Genomic DNA, 17,608 nt, shown 5'->3' with positions numbered 1-17,608 from the left:
TGCTGACTATTCCTAATCACTTTCCTCTCATCCAAGTGCCTCAATATGGATTCCTTAAGGATCCCTTCCATGATTTTTCCAGGAACCGAGGTAAGACTGACCAGCCTATAGTTCCCTGGATCATCCTACTTCCCTTTTTTGAAGATGGGCACTACATTTGCCTTTTTCCAGTCATCAGGGATTTCTCCCGATCTCCACGACTTTTCAAAGATAATAGCCAAAGGCTCCACAATGACATTTGCCAACTCCCTCAGTACCCTCGGATGCACTAAGTCCAGACCCATGGATTTGTGAACGTTTAGCTTTTCTAAATAGTTCCTAACCTGTTCTTTACCCACCACGGGCTGTCCATCTTCATCCCATCTTGAGTCACTTAGCGCAGAAGACCAGGAGCCGACCTTGTCCGTGAATACAGAGGCAAAGAAAGCATTGAGTACTTCAGCTTTCCCCACATCATCTGTCACTAGGTTACCTCCTTCATCCATTAGGGGCCGCACACCCTCTCTGATCACCTTCTTCTTGTTAACATGCCTGTAGAAACCTTTATTGTTATCCTTCACATCCTTAGCCAGTCGCAATTCCATTTGCGCTTTCGCCTTCCTGATATCCCCCCGGCATTCTCGAGCTATACCTTTAAACTCCTCCCTGGTCATTTGTCCAAGTTTCCATTCTTTGTAAGCTTACTTTTTGTGCTTAAGTTCACCAAGGATTTCCTCTGTAAGCCAGTCCGGTCTCCTACCATGTTTGCCTCTCTTGCTACGCGTCGGGATAGTTTCTTTCTGTGCCTTCAATAAGGCTTCTTTAAAATACTGCCAGCTATCCTGGACTCTTTTCCCCTTCATGTTAACATCCCAGGGGATTCTGCCCATCAGATCTCGGAGGGAGTCAAAATCTGCTTTTTTGAAGTCCAAGGTGTGTACTTTACTACTCTCTTTTCTTCCTTTGGTCAGGATCCTAAAATCTACCATCTCATGATCACTGCTTCCCAGGTTGTCACCCACCTCCACTTCCCCTATTACTTCCTCCCTGTTTGTGAGCAGAAGGTCAAGCTGTGCGCGAACCCTGGTCGGATCCTTCAGCACCTGTGTCAAGAAGTTATCCCCAACATTCTCCAAAAACTTCCTGGATTGCCTGTGTACAGCCGTATAGGTTTCCCAGCAGATGTCAGGGTGATTAAAGTCCCCCACGAGAACCAGGGCCTGCGATCTGGAAGCTTCGCTCAGTTGTCCGAAGAAAGCCTCATCTACCTCATCCACCTGATTCGGTGGCCTGTAGCAAACACCAACCACAACATCAATGCTGTTGTTTGCTCCTTTAAACTTAATCCATAGACTCTCAACAGGTTTTTCTCCCTCTTTATACTGGAGTTCAGAGCAATCGTAGTGCTCTCTTACATATAGAGCAACTCCTCCTCCTTTTCTCCCCTGCCTGTTGTTCCTGAACAGTCTATACCCTTCCATGACAGCGCTCCAGTCATGCGAGTCATCCCACCAAGTCTCTGTTATCCCAATTAAATCATATTTCTTGGTCTGGGCCAGGGCCTCCAGTTCTTCCTGTTTGTTGCCCAGGCTTCTCGCATTAGTGTACAAACACTTCAGGTAACCAATGTATTCTCATGTATCTAATATCAGGATTAAGTTCTAAACTGGAAGAAGTAAAGTATTTGGTTTGAGAAGACATAGTTTTAAAATGTTATATTTTGGCAGAAGGACTCAGCGGCTCTTTAAGGAATCTTTAAAGGGAAGTTTTCAAATTGGTGCCAACATTTAAACAAAGAAAAGAAAACCTAAGATATAAACAAACTACTCTGACAATATGTAGTTATAAGCCTCCCACTATAATTACCAGAGCACTGAAAATGTGTCACACTATGAAATATGCTGAGATATGAACTAGCTTTACCAATTACTACATTTAATATATTGTTTTAAAAACTATTTTGCTTTTCACAGTCAGCTTCTCTATCAGCTTAATTCTGCAGAGAAATTGTCTTCCTCTGTTTATGCATTAGACTTTTGCCATGGAAATTATTTTGTTAACATGTATGAAATAGGGATGTCAACGTGTACGTGACTACATGATTCTCTGATAAACCTAGGCTTATCAGTTAATCCTGTTGACTACATTTCCCCCTCCTCTCCTGTATCAGGGCAGCATGGGGGCAAGGCAGGAGCCAGTGCCTCTGGGGAGCCAGCTTTTAAGCCAGCTCCCCATGAGCACCAGATCCACCTCCCACCCCAACCTCCACGCTGCTGCCTCTGATATACAAGGGAAGTCGGCTTTCAAGCTGGTTCGCCATGCATGCCCCCCTTGCTGCTTCCTACAGAGGTGAGTGGGGAGCAGGCAAGAGCCCGTGCTGGGGAGAGTCAGCTTATAAGTTTGTTCCCCCCAGCACTGGCTCCATGGTGCAGCCTGTCCCCTCCTGTACTGCTGCCTCTATTAGCACTCTATGGGGGTGGAGTTGGGGGTGAGGGTGGGCGCGGGCAGCAACCCTTGTCCCCAGGGGATCAAAGCTCCCAGTGGACAGAGATTGCTCCCTGCCATAGAGCAGCCTCTGTAGATGAGGAACTCAGACCCCTGTGCTGCACCCTGCGCTGCTGCCTCTGTATCAGAGGAAGCAGTGTGGGGCAGCAGGCAGCTGGTCTGTGCAGAAAGCCATTGTTTTAAACTGGCTCAGCTTGCGGAGCAGTTCCTGCCTGTTACCCTGTGCAACTGCCTCTGACAGCAGACCTTCCAGACCCTTTCCTGTACCAAAAACCCATCCCAGCACCTGCAGCCTTCACCCCCTGCACCCTAATCCTCTGCCCCATCTCAGAACTTGTACCCCAAGCCTCTCAATCTAGAGCCTGCACTTAGAATCCATCCTAGAGCCTGCACCCGACTTTCTCCTGCACCCAAAATCTCTTGCAGAGCCCAGCCCCTCACTCCTTCTGCACCCAAACTTCCTCCCAGAGCCCACACGCAGCCCTCCATCCCAGGACCTGCCCCCCATGTTCACTCCAATCTCCTTCAGAAACTGCACCCATATTCTTATAACTTGCACCCCCCACCTCTCCTCCACCCAAACTCCATCCAAGATCCTGCACCCATCACTCAAACTCCCTCCTAGAGCCTTAGGCAGGTAGAGGAAAGGGAGTTTGAGTGGGGGCTGGGCATCATTAACATTTCTGCAAACCTGGTGCTCCTGCCTCCTGTTTAACATAAGTCAGAGTTTCACCTCCTTACCCCTCCATAGAACCCAATAGCAGGTATTTGACTGCATAACTTGCAGAAATAAGAAGACAGCATGGGATGGAAAATCCACCCCTTCTCTTGGTAGTTTGTTCTAATGATTAATCACCCTTACTGTAAAAAACACGAGCCTTTTTTTTGAGTTAATTTGGCTTTAACTTTCAGCCACTGGTGCTTCTTCTTTCTGTGCTAGGTTAACCAACCCATTGGCACCTTGATACTGTCACGCCTCTCGTTTTTTTCCCTAATTAGTCCATCAAACTGAGCTCTTGTGCTGCAACCTCTGTATTATGCGTGCTAACACAGAAAGTATTTGTTTCTCCCCCTTTGCCTGTGGGTTTGCCTGTGTTCTTTGTCCCCCACTCTGGGTCTATGCTGGGTCGCTAAACTTGCAGTGGGGGGGAAGGTGCCTGCGCTGGCATCCCTCTCTAGGAGCCTGGCTAGAGAGCGTGTTCATTGCTTTGCCGGTGCTGCCTTTCTTAGTACAGGAGCCATCCACCCGGCCCACAGTAGGGGCCGCGCGGGACGAGAGCAGCACACGCCCCACTCGGAGCTCAGCGGAGAAAGCAGTAGCTCGCAGCAGGTGTGTGATGAAGGGAGGGGGACGTTGCTCCTTCCTTCGCGCAGGCGCATTGGCTCCACGCGCCGATCGCGTCTGGCAAGGCCAGCGGCTGGAGCCGGGATTCCCTCCCGGCTGCGCCTGCGCACTGCACGCTCCCCAGGCAAGATGGCGGCGGGGAGACCAGTCTTTGAGGGGGTGTGAGGGTGTGCGGGGCCGCGGCGGGGGCGGCTGGTGCCTGAGGCCGCAGGGAGGCTCGGAGGGGCCGAGGCTGCCCGGCCTGTGCCGCGGGGATGAGGAGCTGGCGCAGCGGGCCAGGGCTCGGCCCGTGCCTGTGAGAAGGGGGAGTGTCTGCCGGGCCCAGCGCCCCGTATGTGGGGCCGAGCTCGGACCCGGCCGCCGCTTCCGCCCGCTGCCTGGAGCCGAGCTGGAGTCGGAGGAGTCGCCGCGGTGGCGGCGCGGCTGGGTGGGGAGAGAGCGGGCAGGTGAGTGAGAGACCCGGGGTCATCCGCGCAAACCCCGCCCCCCCTCCCGGGCAGCCGGCACCCCGGCCACGCATGTGCTGCCCGTGACACTCCCCCGCTGGGAAAGCCCTGCGTGCCCCCCTCTGGGGTACAGCCACCCGGGGAGCCCAGACATCCTGACCCCCAGCTTCTGGGAGCTGCTGAGCCAGACTTCCCACCGATACTGACTCTGCTTCAGGGTTTGATTAAATAACCCTTTCCCTGATGGCCAGTAGGCTAATAGAGATTTCCCCCAGAGTCTGCCCTGTGGGTTATCTCTTGGAAAGGAGAGAAAAGGTGATGTTTTGGCTGAGATTGGAACTTGTCTCTAGTTATCCGCTCCGCTGTAATATACTACTTTCATCTTGTAATATAACAATAGAAACTTAGTGCTTTATTATGGGGTTTGAGAAAATTCCCAAGTATATGATAGCCATGGGCCAAATGTGTATGTAGTGGAGCCTGACAGCGTTATCTGAAGTGTGAGATGAAGCTTAAAAATAAAAAATCCTGTCCACCCCCTTGCCTATCTCTATCCCTGACTCCAAAGCCTTCTGATGGCTATTGGGGATTATTTCTTCGGCTTCTTATGGGTCAGTGTAACATAACTCCACCTTTTGACCATGGCCTCTGTATTTGAGGGGTTCTTAGCCTTTCTCTTTGTGTGTAGATTAAATAGGACACTTACATGACTCCTCTGTTTCACTTCCCAACTTCACTAAGAGTGCTACATTGCACCCAGAACTCAAAATAAGCTAGGCAATTTGAGCTATACAAATTGTATAGCTTATTTCAAGTCAATTTCAAAATAGCTTATTTTGTAATTTGGCACTGTCTATATAGCGCCAAATTTTGAAATAACCTGCTATTCCGAAAAATCCCTTACCTCATCATGGAGTGAGGTTTACAGGGATGTTAGAATAGTGAGCCTGTTATATTTCAAAATAACGGGCTTACTGTTAAGACATGGGATAGCTGTTTTGGGATACCTCCGGTATCCCAAAATAGAGCTGCAGTGTAAACATAGCCTGAGTGACAAGGTGTTCTGATTAAAAACTCTAAAATTTTATCACTGTCTTGTTAGCTTTCAGTATCATTGATTTTACGAATGGTAGTAAGAGATTCTAAATATGTTGCCATTTGAAAAGCTTAACCTTGCAATCATAGAGCTAGAAACCCTAAGACTTGTTGGAGGAAAAAGGAATTCTGCAGAAATTGATAATTTAGACTCACTGACACTAACTCATGATGATTAGGGGAAGGAGGTATTTTTGTGCTTCTTGTTTTGGGGGCATGGGATTGAGGGTTGATTTTTTTTTTTTTGAAGGCCCTGCTTAGGTGGTGTTACACATTTGAAATAGTAGTTGGTCTAATTGTAGTTCTTGCAGTGGTCCTGGTTTGATTATTTATACTCTGATTTAAATTGCAAAGGAATATTAACTGATTCGTTACCATGGGCTTCAAGAATTATGATATGAAGGCTTTCCTTTTTTTTTAAAATGAAGTTTGATGAAGTTATGCAAAGTGGTTCTTGCCAGTCCTACTGATCTAGGAAATGTTAATCAAGTTAAAATGGAGATCATAAAATCCTTTACTTTTTTTGTTTCTTTGATACAGCTCTTTTCTTTGCACTCTGTAAAAGGCTCAATCACACATGCAGTTGTGTTCAGCCCAAGGGAGAGGACAGCACCAGAAACTGAATGCTGAGGAAGGCTTGGGTTGGCACCGGTACTCCTTGCACTAGTGAGGAATAAGGGAAGCCGACAGGAGTATCTGCTCCCATTAGCCTCCATCTGTGAAGACAGTGCCAAGCTCGGCTTAAGATAAGACAACTCCAACTACGTATTTTATGTGGCTGGAGTTGAATACCTTAACCTGACCTTCCAGGTCTAGCGTAGACCAATCCTTTGCAACTGAAAGAGCGACCTTCTGATGGAAAGATAATAGCTATGATCTAGTATGGGGGTATTTTGCACAAAGAACATGAATGAATTACCTACAAAAGAAGGGCTATAATTAGTGGTATACTATGCACTTTTTCTTCAGATTTTATTTAATTTTGCCTCTCCTTGTGATGGGATGGTATGGGTATGTAATTTTTTGTTCCTGTTTTTCTTTCATATGCATAATATAATATATGGTAGGCAAAAAAAACAAACACACATAAAAAACCCACAGGAAAAAACAATACTACATGCTCAAATCTAAGAGTCAGTTTAGGTTCAGGTATCTTTTGTATTTTTATATGTTTTAACTGTGTAAAAACTGCGGTTGTTTCATTTTATTTAAAATATCAAACACAAAGTATAGGCCATAAAGTAAGTGTGTGTGTGTGTGTGTGTGTGTGTTAAATTTCCTCTTATTGAAAGATACACTAATCAAACTTTTTACTAGAAAATGAGTCTTGCTAAAAGAGAGCTCAGTTATTTGAGAGGAAAATTTACTGGTGGAAGACTAAATACTCAATACAGTTTTTCAGTGTTGGGTTTGGCTTGTATGCATCATCTTTTAATAACTAACTTCTCTAAAGAATCTCTGCAAAGTTGGTCAGAGGTACTAGTCCTTGCCAGAAACCAACAGATCAAAACACATTTGTATGTAGTCTAAACCACTTCAAAACTAAAAGTGAAAAAAAGTTTAAACAAAATCACTTTTCATTTTTAACTTGTCTAATTTACCCCAATTTTTCCTGAACTTTTTTTATTCTTCTAAAGAATCACATGTGACATTTCATATCGTTTCATTTAGGAGCAATGCTATGGTGTTAGCTGCTTATCCCAAAGGGCAACTGTATTTTGCATTTACAGAAGTTTGTGTGTTATTACTGAAGTAGAACTCATTGAATGAATGTTGTTTCTTTTTCTGTTTGTAGATACTCTTGGTGGGTTGTTTGTAAGATGTGCTTGCTCATATAACTCACCTTCAGATGTTTCTTTCGGTAGACCATCAGTAACTAAAAATAAATGGTAACTTATGTCTTGAATTGTTGTCTTTTTCCGGTTGGATCAGCATAAAATTTTTGAATTCATGCAGAAATGATCAAATTGAACAAGATTAGATGTACTTCATTTAGTGTTGGTTAACAAACTGAAAATACATTGGTAGCCTAAGTGAAACATCCAAATTGGCTTATGCTAGTTAACTTTTTCCCCCGTGTTAAACAGATTAGTGCACCCCTCTTGTAAAAATGAGTAATTTTTCACTGGATTATTAAATGCTTGTTTTCAGAGCTTTTTGCTGTGCATTAAATACCAGGTTGTTATGAAACTGTGATGAATGATAGTCTAATAGACTTTGGTTTATCATAGAGTGCATTTTACACTCACTTTAATTTTCAAAATATTTAGTTCAGTAATGCTGTTTAATAGAAATAATAAACTCCAATGGCCTGTGCACACATCTGAAACCTTTATGAGGAAAGGTGGTAAATCTTAAATACTTCTAACTCCAAGTCTATTGCACAATGAAGGCCACTGTAAATGTTTTGTTTCTTACTTTGAGTCTTTATATTGTAAGAATCTGCTTTTAGTAGCCTGGAGGAGGAGGAGGATGATGATGGGATAAGCAATGAATGAATGGCCCAAAGCTTGCTAGCCGATAGATTGATTACTAAAATGAACAGTCTAATAGTGATACTGATACTTGGCTCTTAATGCAAGAATAGGCTTTTTATTTTTATTTTGCAAGTTTAGTTGGTACTAAACTTTCAGTGGGAGGTTTTTAAAAAAACAGACTGACTTTGGCGTACATGAATATATAAGATTTCACTTTAGAAATGGCCAATGAAGGATTAAAATTGACCTGTTTAACGGCTGAAATAGCTGGTCATTTTAGCAATATGTCTGCAGTGTTTGCACATTATGCTCATAAAACAAGATTCCATTTGCTTTATTAATAGCAACAGATACACAATTAATCTATAGCTTACCTTTGACCCCTGCTGATTGTATGTTTAGTATAATTTGTACTATATAGTAGCAAAACACTAAAAGTTTTGCCTGGATTTTTGGTCATGTTAAATCCAGACTGTAATTATGAATTATATTGAAAGTGGGGGGATGCACCCTTCTGCTTGTTACACTTGCCTATCTCCCATCCCCGCTGTTTTTGCTTTGGTGAGAGAGCCTCTTGACGCTGATGATGTGATGATATCATTCAATCATACAGCAGGAAAAATGTCTTTATATAGAGAGACATTATAATCATATGTCTACACTACAAAAAAAAGTCAGAAAAAGATACTCAAATTGCGAACTGCAATTTGCATATATTTTTCTGCTTTTCTTTTGGAAGAGGCTTTTCCGAAATTTGGCACATCTATGCGGTGCCAAATTTCAGAAAATCCTCCTCTTTTGACACAGGTTTACAGAGATAGCGAAAGAGCATGTCTGCTTTTCCAATTTTTTTTTGTAAAAGTGGACATATTCCTTGGACACGGCTTAGCTTTTTGGTATCCTGGAAAAGAGCTACAGTCTAGACGTAGCCTAAGATGGGCATGATAAAGGAATACAAATTTATGATAATGATATAACTATCAACCATGCTGGAGCTTTTTGATCATATGTCTAACTATTTTAATTATAGACATGCATCATGTCACAGAAGCTCTAAAATAGGTTAATAAGCCTCTGTTATAACTGGATAGGATTTAGTCTTTACTCAACTTCACACAGTGCATAATCGACCTGTAGAAATCCTTGCAAGAGAATGTTGTGAAGACCAGGACTTTAACAGGGTTCAAAAAAGAACTAGATAAATTCATGAAGGTTAGGACCATCAATACTTATTAACCAGAATGGGTAGGAATGAGGACCCTAACCTGTGTTTGTCAGGGGCTGGAAATGGATGACAGGAGAGCGATCACTTGAAAATTACCTGTTTCTGTTCATTATCTCTGGGGCATCTGGCATTGGCCACTATAGGAAGACAGCACTCGGCTACATGGACCTTTGGTCTGATTCAGTATGGCTGTTCTTATGAAAAGCGTTTTTATGTTGGGCTGGATACTACTTGTTTACTACTACCTTAACTGAGTTGACAATCTTTGTCTTGCTTAATTGCATTTGTGGAAGCTATTCTTCTGTTGTTGAGGAGAAATGTTAACTCCAGATGCCAGAAAAATGTATGTAATGGACATGGTATTGTGGGGAGACACATGTAAAGGAGAAAAAAGAGGAAGTTAGAACTAAAAATAAAAGGGGAGAGAGGTAGTTGACTGGACTACTTAGGAGCACATTTCCTGTAGGGGTGTCAATGTGTAGCATAGGCTTTTATCCGTGAATCTTATCAACTACATATACTTCCCTCCCTCACCTTGCTGCCTCAGAGCTTGTGAGGAGCTGGCAGGGCCGGACTAAGGGGTGGGCGAGCCGGGCACCTTCCCGGGGCGCATGATGGCAGCTGTAAGGGGCACGCGGCACCCCTTATAGCTGCCATCAGGCGCTGCGCGCCTGGCTCCCGGAGGGCTGCAGTGGCCGCCCAGGGTGTGGGCCACATTAACCCCCACAGTGCCCTTACCCCCGCAGCTGTGGGGCGTTGCACGGCCAGGTATCACCCGCCTGGGCGGCCCCGGGCTGCATGCCAGCGGTGAGGGCCAGGAAGAGCAGGTGTCGTGCGCCCGCCCGCACACCCCGAGGGTGGGCTCGCTCATGTGCCATGTGCCCGGAGACAGGCCCGCGCACCACGGGGGCAGGCTCATGCATGCGCTGTGCTCCTGGAGGCGGGCCCGCGTGCCACGGGGATAGGTTCGCACATGCACTGCATGCCTGGAGGTGGGCCCACGCATGCGTCATGCGTCCGGGACTGCGCCGCCCGTTCGGGGTGCCAGAATGGCTTGGGCCAGCCCTGGGAGCTGGTGTTAAGCAGGCTCCCCATGAGCACCAGATCCATCTGCCCCCTGCCTCCGTGCTGCTGCCTGTGATAGGCAGTAGACAGAAGGTGAGCAGGGCAGGATGGAGCCAGTACATGTGGGGAGCTGGCTTTCAAGCAGACTCCCTGTGCATGCTGGCTCTGCGGACCCACCTACCCCTCCCCCTTGCTGCTGCCTACAGAGGCAGCAAGGGGGAGCAGGTAGGAGCTTAAAAGCCGGTTCCCCCCTTCCCCCAACACCAGCTCCGTGGTGCTGCCTGTCCACACCTCTGTGCTGTTACCTCTTTCAGAGGCATCAGTGTGGGGGTGGGGGAAGGCTGCCACAAAGCATCCTCTGTCCGTGTACAGAGGCGACTGCAACAGCAGCAGCCTTTGTCCATGGGGGAGTGTGGGTGGAGAAGGATAGTCTGAGCTCCTCACAGGTAGAAGCTGCTCCATCATCCCACGGACCCCCATGGACAGAGGCTGCTGCCATTCTACACTGCTGCCTCTGTATCAGAGGCAGCAATGTGGGAGTGCAGGGGACTCCCTGGGCATGGGGCCGGGAGTGCACTGGCTTCTGAGGACTATTGAATAGTTGTGTAACCACTAAGATTTCATGCGGTTACACAACTATTCAATTTCACAATATCTAACATCCCTAATTTGCTTGTAATACTTCCGGTATCGAGTATTGGATGTGGGGTAATAGTGCATTAGTTTAACTTGTTGGGGGAATATTAGCAGACATATCACAAGACTGTCTGTTTTTATGTCCTAACTGGAGGATGACTGCTTTAATAATAGTTGTCGCTAGTGGGAACCGAAGGATTTGCAAATACTATTGGTATTTTAGGAAAGGGGAAGAGATGGGTTCTGCTTGTACTGTGCCTTGGCATGGGCCATTTTATAAAACTCACAGGATCTTATTTCAGATTACTTTTACAGTGGCTATAGCAGCAAAGGAGTTGCACTGATTATGCTTTACTTGGAAAATATCACATTTTAAAATGAGTGTATATGTATCATTTTTTCTAGGAGCAGAATAATTCCTTAACACATTTTTAAATCAGTGCTGCTAGACAATAGCAGGGAACTAATCACTTTATTAAGAGTGGTCTCATAGTTTAGTGTGAAGATGGAATCAGACCGATGCATAAAATATGAAGGAGTGTCAAGGATACAAATTACTTCAATCCTTTACAAAATACAGAATTGGAAATGAAAGACTGTTGTGATGCCATTGCAGGTTAGTTACACAGGAATTCACTATTTCAGTAAATATGATGCTAACGTACTTATTCTGGTAACTAAATGTAGTATTTATAATTATTTTTGTGTACTTAATGTTATTACTGGTGTTTGCTTAGTATAGATTCATAAGGATAGTAATCATGTAGCTCTGTACTTACCTCTTAGGTGAAAGTTGGGTTGCCCTATTTTTCAAGAGTTGGCAAGAGAGAGGAAATGGAAGAGAAGAAACATGTTTCATTAGTGCATTATAAGAATGTAAAGAAATTACGACTACAGTAAATACAATTTAGGTGAGATGATTCTCCCTTAATTTTTGGATGCCAAAAATTCTCAGGTTCATATTGTTTCTTCCCCATTTCAAAGTCTTCATTGTTGAGACACCAGATTACAGTCAAAGTCATTTGAGTAAAATATTATGTAAGTATCAATTTGACGTGCTATTCTATAATCGTTACAGAGGTCACAGTTGAATTGTATATAGATGGTATTCTTTCACTCTAGGGTAAATATATTGCTTTTTGGAGTTTTACACTTTTGTCAAACTTAGCTCTGGTTGTCTTGAAGTAAGATCCAAGGGCTGCACATTAAACTCAAATCTCCCAATTGATGGTCTACAAACTTACGGGAAATTGGAATTACAGTGCCTGAAAACATACACATACCTTTCTGTTGAAGTTTTGGCATTTTGCTTCCAAATGATCAATGAAGATAATAGAGTGTTTCTAAACACTGTATACTCAGTATTAGAAGAGGGAAATTTGACACTATTTATTTGAATGGAACCTATTTCTGTTTAAATAATATTCAAAAGCAGGTTGTGATCTACATTAATTTTCCTTAATCAAATTTGATTAGTCTTCATAATTTTTTTTCACTTTTACAGATGGGTCACAAATGGTTTACCATTTGATATGGTATTGTTTCCATTTCTTACCTGGGTAAAATCTAATAGGGAAAGAGCACAAACATGGCCAAAGCAAATTAGTTATTGAATTTGAATGAATATTTGAGGACCAAGTTTTTGCAGTTTGTGCTCAGCTTTATTGAATCTATTGAGTCTGATAAAAGTTTGGATTAAATGTAGTAGTTTAAATGGCTACACTATGAGACTGTTGGGGGAAATAGAAACAACTAAAAGAGCACACAGATCAAAGAGATCTGTGAATCAAGATCAGATCAGGCTATATATGCTTGCCTTCAAATAATCTCTGGAATAATATAGTAGTAACATGTAAGGTTCTCTAGTGAAGGTGACAGATAATTTTGAATTTCATTGGCTTACCCACAAATTTTTTTTTTTCAGTCAAAGGTTAAGGCTTTAAAGTGGCTTCAGTTGACTTTATTGAAGCTGCCATCTTGAATATCCTCTCATGGACGAGGATCAAAGCAGCAACTTTAAAAAAACCAAGTTTAAAATCTTCTAATCTCATTCTTTCTTTTGCCAACAGATGATTTTTTTAAATTTAACTTTTCTGTGTGTGTACACTCTGGCAGAAAGAAGTGTATGTCTCTCCTCTAGAAGCCTTTTGACAGCCCTTTCTCCTACTATATTGCCACAGCCTAGAATGACCAGACATTTAAACTATGTTGGTTAAGAATGCATATGACTCCCATTATCATTTATCCATGCTACTATTACCATCATCAATGAGGGAATAATTACTAGAGTACTTGGAAAACAAAAAACTACTTCTGGAAATACTAGATTGAGAAATATGTAACTTTTTGTACTGCAGATCATCTCTAGATACGGATTATGGTATCAGGGATGTTGGCGACTCATTGGCTACCCGATAAGCCTAGGCTATGAGTCATACGGTTACTTCCTCCTCATGTATCTACACTGCTCTTACTACATTTTAAAAAGCAGAGCCGCAGCTTCTGGGACTGGGCAGAAGCCAGAAGTTAGCTGTCGTGGCTCACTCACTAATCCCTAATTAGTATTTGAGGTACAATATTGACGTCCAGTTGAATATTGCCTCATGAAGGGGTTTTTTTTTTTTTTACCCATAATAGCTTATGTCCAAATAAATCTGTTACCCTTTAAGGTGCCACGGGACTCCTTGTTGTTTTTGTGGATACATACTAACACTTACATTTAATACAATTTTGCATGTAAATTGTGTATATATAAATTATACAAAAGGTGACTGGAGCACATAGAAACAAATATGCATCTGGCAAAGTGGGTTTTTGCCCATGAAAGCTTATGCCCAAATGAGTCTTTTAGTCTTTAAGGTACCATAGGGGTCCTCTGGTGTGTGTGTTCTTTTTTTTTTTTAAGATAAGGTTTTAAGCTTTTGAACATGATAGCACAAAATACTAAAGAATGGAATAATCACTTCATCAATTTGCTTATTTTTGTCCATCAGGTTGTTCTAGGTCTTAGTCTGTTAGTCATCTTCAAACTGGGATAGATGGCGGAGCAAAGTTACAGCTTATTTTTTGTCTTGACATGTAAAGTTGATGTCATGAGATGAAAACTCCAAATACATGATCTCTATCTTGGCCATGGTTGTAGTATTCTAAAAAGTGGTCACTTAAAACTTCCTTCTATGCTACCAGTCATAAATAGGAGCTGAGTGTGATATTCTATTTCACGTTCTTTTAACAAGTGGTGTTTGATACTTGATGGTGGGTGAGCTAGGGAGAAGATCAGATGACTTGTTTTAGATGTATATTTAAAATTAATGCCTTAATCATTTTATGTATCCTTTGACTTAATTTTTTATTTTTACAGATATTTGCTTTTAGGATGCTTAAAATAGGAAAAGGGATTCTAATATTCTTTTAGGGTTCCTAGAACTGAAATTTCCAAACTTCTTTCTTTGACTTTTGTGACAGTCCTTTCATTGCCAACTGATGTACTGACATTTCTGAAAGATAAGAAGCCTATCAAACCTTTAACTACAACAATATTAATGAGCACTTCTTTCAAACAGTAATTTTGTCTCTGTTTTGTGCATCTGTCAAATTCTCTGAAGTAAGATTAGACCCATACAATTGTGAAATTTGGAGTTTCATTATTGTTTTAAGGTTTAATTGCTCCTCGTTTTAAAGTTGTCCTTAGCTGTGGAGTAACGGGAAATATCAAAGCTGTCAACCACTGGCAACTGGATGGTATTCAATAAGAATAAAATGCTGCGTAGTTAATATCTGGGTTTGTCCGGGCTTCTTTTTAATACTGGCAGCTTTGTGTGCTTGTGCTGTTAGTTTGGAAGATGCTGACTCTAGGGTCTGAGGCTTCAGAGCATGCTGCCAAACTTCTATATAATAGCTAGGAAGGGTCTTGGGATAATGTCCAGTCCAGGAGGTAAATAGCATCCTTCCTGAAATCGGTAGTGGCTGACTGATAAAGTTTCAATCAACAAAATACAAAATCTTCACAGATCGGGGTTACATCCAGATAAAGGCTTGTACCTGGCCTGCTAGAGCCTCAGAAGCACAGATCTGTCTTGAGTCTTATATCAAACACTAAGATACTTTTTAAGTACACAGGTAAGTCTTATTTTCTTTCACAGAAACATGGAATACTGTTACTAGCATCAAAAGATGTGTACATAAGTTTGTATGCACTGCATACATGAATATAACATTGCACTAGCAGTCAATGAATACAACGAATCTGCAAACTAAGATGTCATATGGTTTCCTGTTAATATTAGACTAATAGGGTGTTTGAATTGGTATGGAATTAGGCCTTTGACAAAAGGTTTAGATGCCAGCTCAAGTGATGTCCTACTAATTAAATGTCTGAATGTCATTGTTGGGACTTTGAGAACTGAACTCGATTCATGAAGCTTTTTCCAAAAAAATGTTTCAAGTGCAAGAAATTGAAAAGAGTGAGTTGAATGGAGAGAAAGAATCCTTGTCTACTTCTTTAACCAGTAGATTTGTGAACTGCTTATTTGCATGAAAAAGTAGATTTCTGTACATGATTGTCTTTATACTGTTCCAAATCCATTTCAATTTTACAAGAGAACAAAATGTCCAGTTCCTTTCTCTAGCTTTGAATTGGTGCCCAGAATGATATAAAGGTACTAAAGACGCATTTGAAACAGCTATATATGCAGTAATAAAGATCAGAACTCAGCCAGAAATAAAGTAGGGTCTTCTAGCTTAATCTCCTGTGTCATCTTCATAAATCTGTTGCCTCTAATTGCATCTGACTATTTAAAAATATTTTAGGGACATTTTTCATTGTTTTCTTTGACTGATTAGTCACTCAGATAGACATGACCTTTTTTTATCTGCATCAAGAAAGATCAGTTAAAGTTAACTGCTGGAGAGACAGAGGTACAGTAAAACTCCAATAGTCCGGCATCCAATAGTCCGGCATCAAAATGGCAAGAGCCTAATGAGTGTGCTTCAGCAAAAAATGAGTCATAAGGTAACAGCGGCAGCAGCTGAACTGAGCAAAAAGGGTAAAAAAGGCTTAAAAAACCCTAAAATATTACAGTATACTGTATACAGTATGTATAATAAAAAGGATTAAGAACACTTTATATACAGTATGTGTGTGTGTATGTATGTATGTATATATACATACACACATACACACTGTATACATTATAAGCAGTTTATAGTACCTCCTGATAGTCCGGCATATTTGATAATCCGGCACCACCTAGGACCCATAGGTGCTGGATTATCGGAAGTCTACTGTATATGTAAATATTTATAGTACAGATTTAGGTAGATTCTCTGGCAGAGGAATGTGTTCTCATTGTTGCTGTAAGATCTAGTGCAATTTGTATTGTTTTAATGTCTTCCAATTACGTGATATGTTTGTTTCTAATTGAAGGTGAATCATAGATTTATTTTTGTTCATATTCCTGCATTAGCGAACCATTTCTAAACACATGTATTTAATCACACCAATCTGGTACTTCAGAAATTCATTTGGATCTCTCTGAAACATCAGGTTATTGCATTGTTCAAGAGGAATTTTTTGTAAGCCAGTGTTTTATGAGTTCTAGATCTTATTTTGGGAAGGAAATAAAAAACTGCAGTGAGATCCTGGAGGAGGTGAGGATATCCATAGCTGAGTCGCTCCTCAGTGGTTTCTGGAGTCTGTATCAGAGGCAGCAGCACAGGGTAGCAGGCAGCTGGTCCACGATGGGAGCTAGTTTTTAAACTGGCTCCCCTCATGGACCAGCTGCCGCCTGGCACCTAGGCCTGATACTCTAATATGAGGGCCGCAGTGTGGAATGGCAGGGGGGTCGGCAGGAATGAGGTTGGAGTGCACTGGCTGCCAGCCCCGCCCCCAGGGACTATAGAATAGTTGACTAAGTGTTAAGAATTCATGAGGTTACTCAACTATTCACTTACCTGATACTTTACATCTCTAGTGGTAGGTAGGGAACTGGTCTGCAAGGGGAGCCAGTTTAAAAAAAAAAAAATTGTTCTAAAATCTGGTTGCCTGGACTCAGTTCCTGGCATGAACAACCACAATCCAGACTTAAAAGAAAAACAAAACCTTTTACAAATTGTTACCTTGAGCACCCAGGCCATTAAGTTTCCCAAGTATCAGTAATGGCACTCATTAGCATATTTAGAATTATAAACAGAGGTACACTTCATATTTCTTTAAAAATGTTACATTTTGTCTAAAGCATCTTTGAGTTATGCATATTCATTTTCATAAGCCAATTTTCATAAAACCATGCGGGGAGGGGAGGGGTGGAGTCGTGACAGTCTCTTTCACCCTTTAAAAACTGGTGAGAAGCCAGGATTGACCTTTTTGCTTCTGGATTTCAGTATAGCAGCATTACAATAATATTAGAGCAATATTTATGCAGCGAAAAGTAGCTGGAATGGGATTTCTCAGTCTTGTAATCTGGGGACAAATGACAGTACAGGAAGTTTTTTGCAACCAAATATCACTATAATCTTCTTGAGAACAACATTAAACAGATGGCCAAGAATGGACACATCCTAAATGCTGAGAAGTGCAATACAGGCAGTCCCCGGGTTACGTACAAGATAGGGACTATAGGTTTGTTCTTAAATTGAATTTGTATGTAAGTCGGAACTGGCGTCCAGATTCAGCCGCTGCTGAAACTGATCAGTTTCAACAGTGGCTGAATCTGGATGCCAGTTGTGACTTGAATCTGTATGTAACTTAAGAACCCCAGGCGTCCCCAAGTCAGCCGCTGCTGAAACTGATCAGCAGCTGATTCCAGGAAGCCCCGGGCAGGGGCTTCCTGTAGTC

The 17,608-nt window shown here is 42.2% G+C and overlaps 1 protein-coding gene across 6 annotated transcripts in view; it reads left to right on the top strand.

Moving 5' to 3' along the window:
• Window positions 1-3,934: 3,934 nt before the first annotated feature.
• APC (APC regulator of Wnt signaling pathway) overlaps window positions 3,935-17,608 on the top strand; it is a 181,129-nt gene continuing 167,455 nt past the window's right edge. For 3 of the 6 annotated variants that reach the window (XM_075932016.2, XM_075932018.2, XM_075932012.2), the window contains exon 1: window positions 3,935-4,275. The gene's annotated coding sequence lies outside the window, so the exon portion shown is untranslated. The remainder of the gene's footprint in view (window positions 4,276-17,608) is intronic. The other 3 variants (XM_075932008.2, XM_075932017.2, XM_075932015.2) reach the window with 1 other exon arrangement.

The sequence above is a fragment of the Pelodiscus sinensis genome, chromosome 6 (assembly GCF_052426305.1).
Source record: "Pelodiscus sinensis isolate ZL-2025 chromosome 6, ASM5242630v1, whole genome shotgun sequence".
NCBI classification, from domain to species: Eukaryota; Metazoa; Chordata; order Testudines; family Trionychidae; genus Pelodiscus; species Pelodiscus sinensis.
Note: the sequence above shows the minus strand (reverse complement) of the source record. Positions and strands in the feature narration are given on the sequence as shown.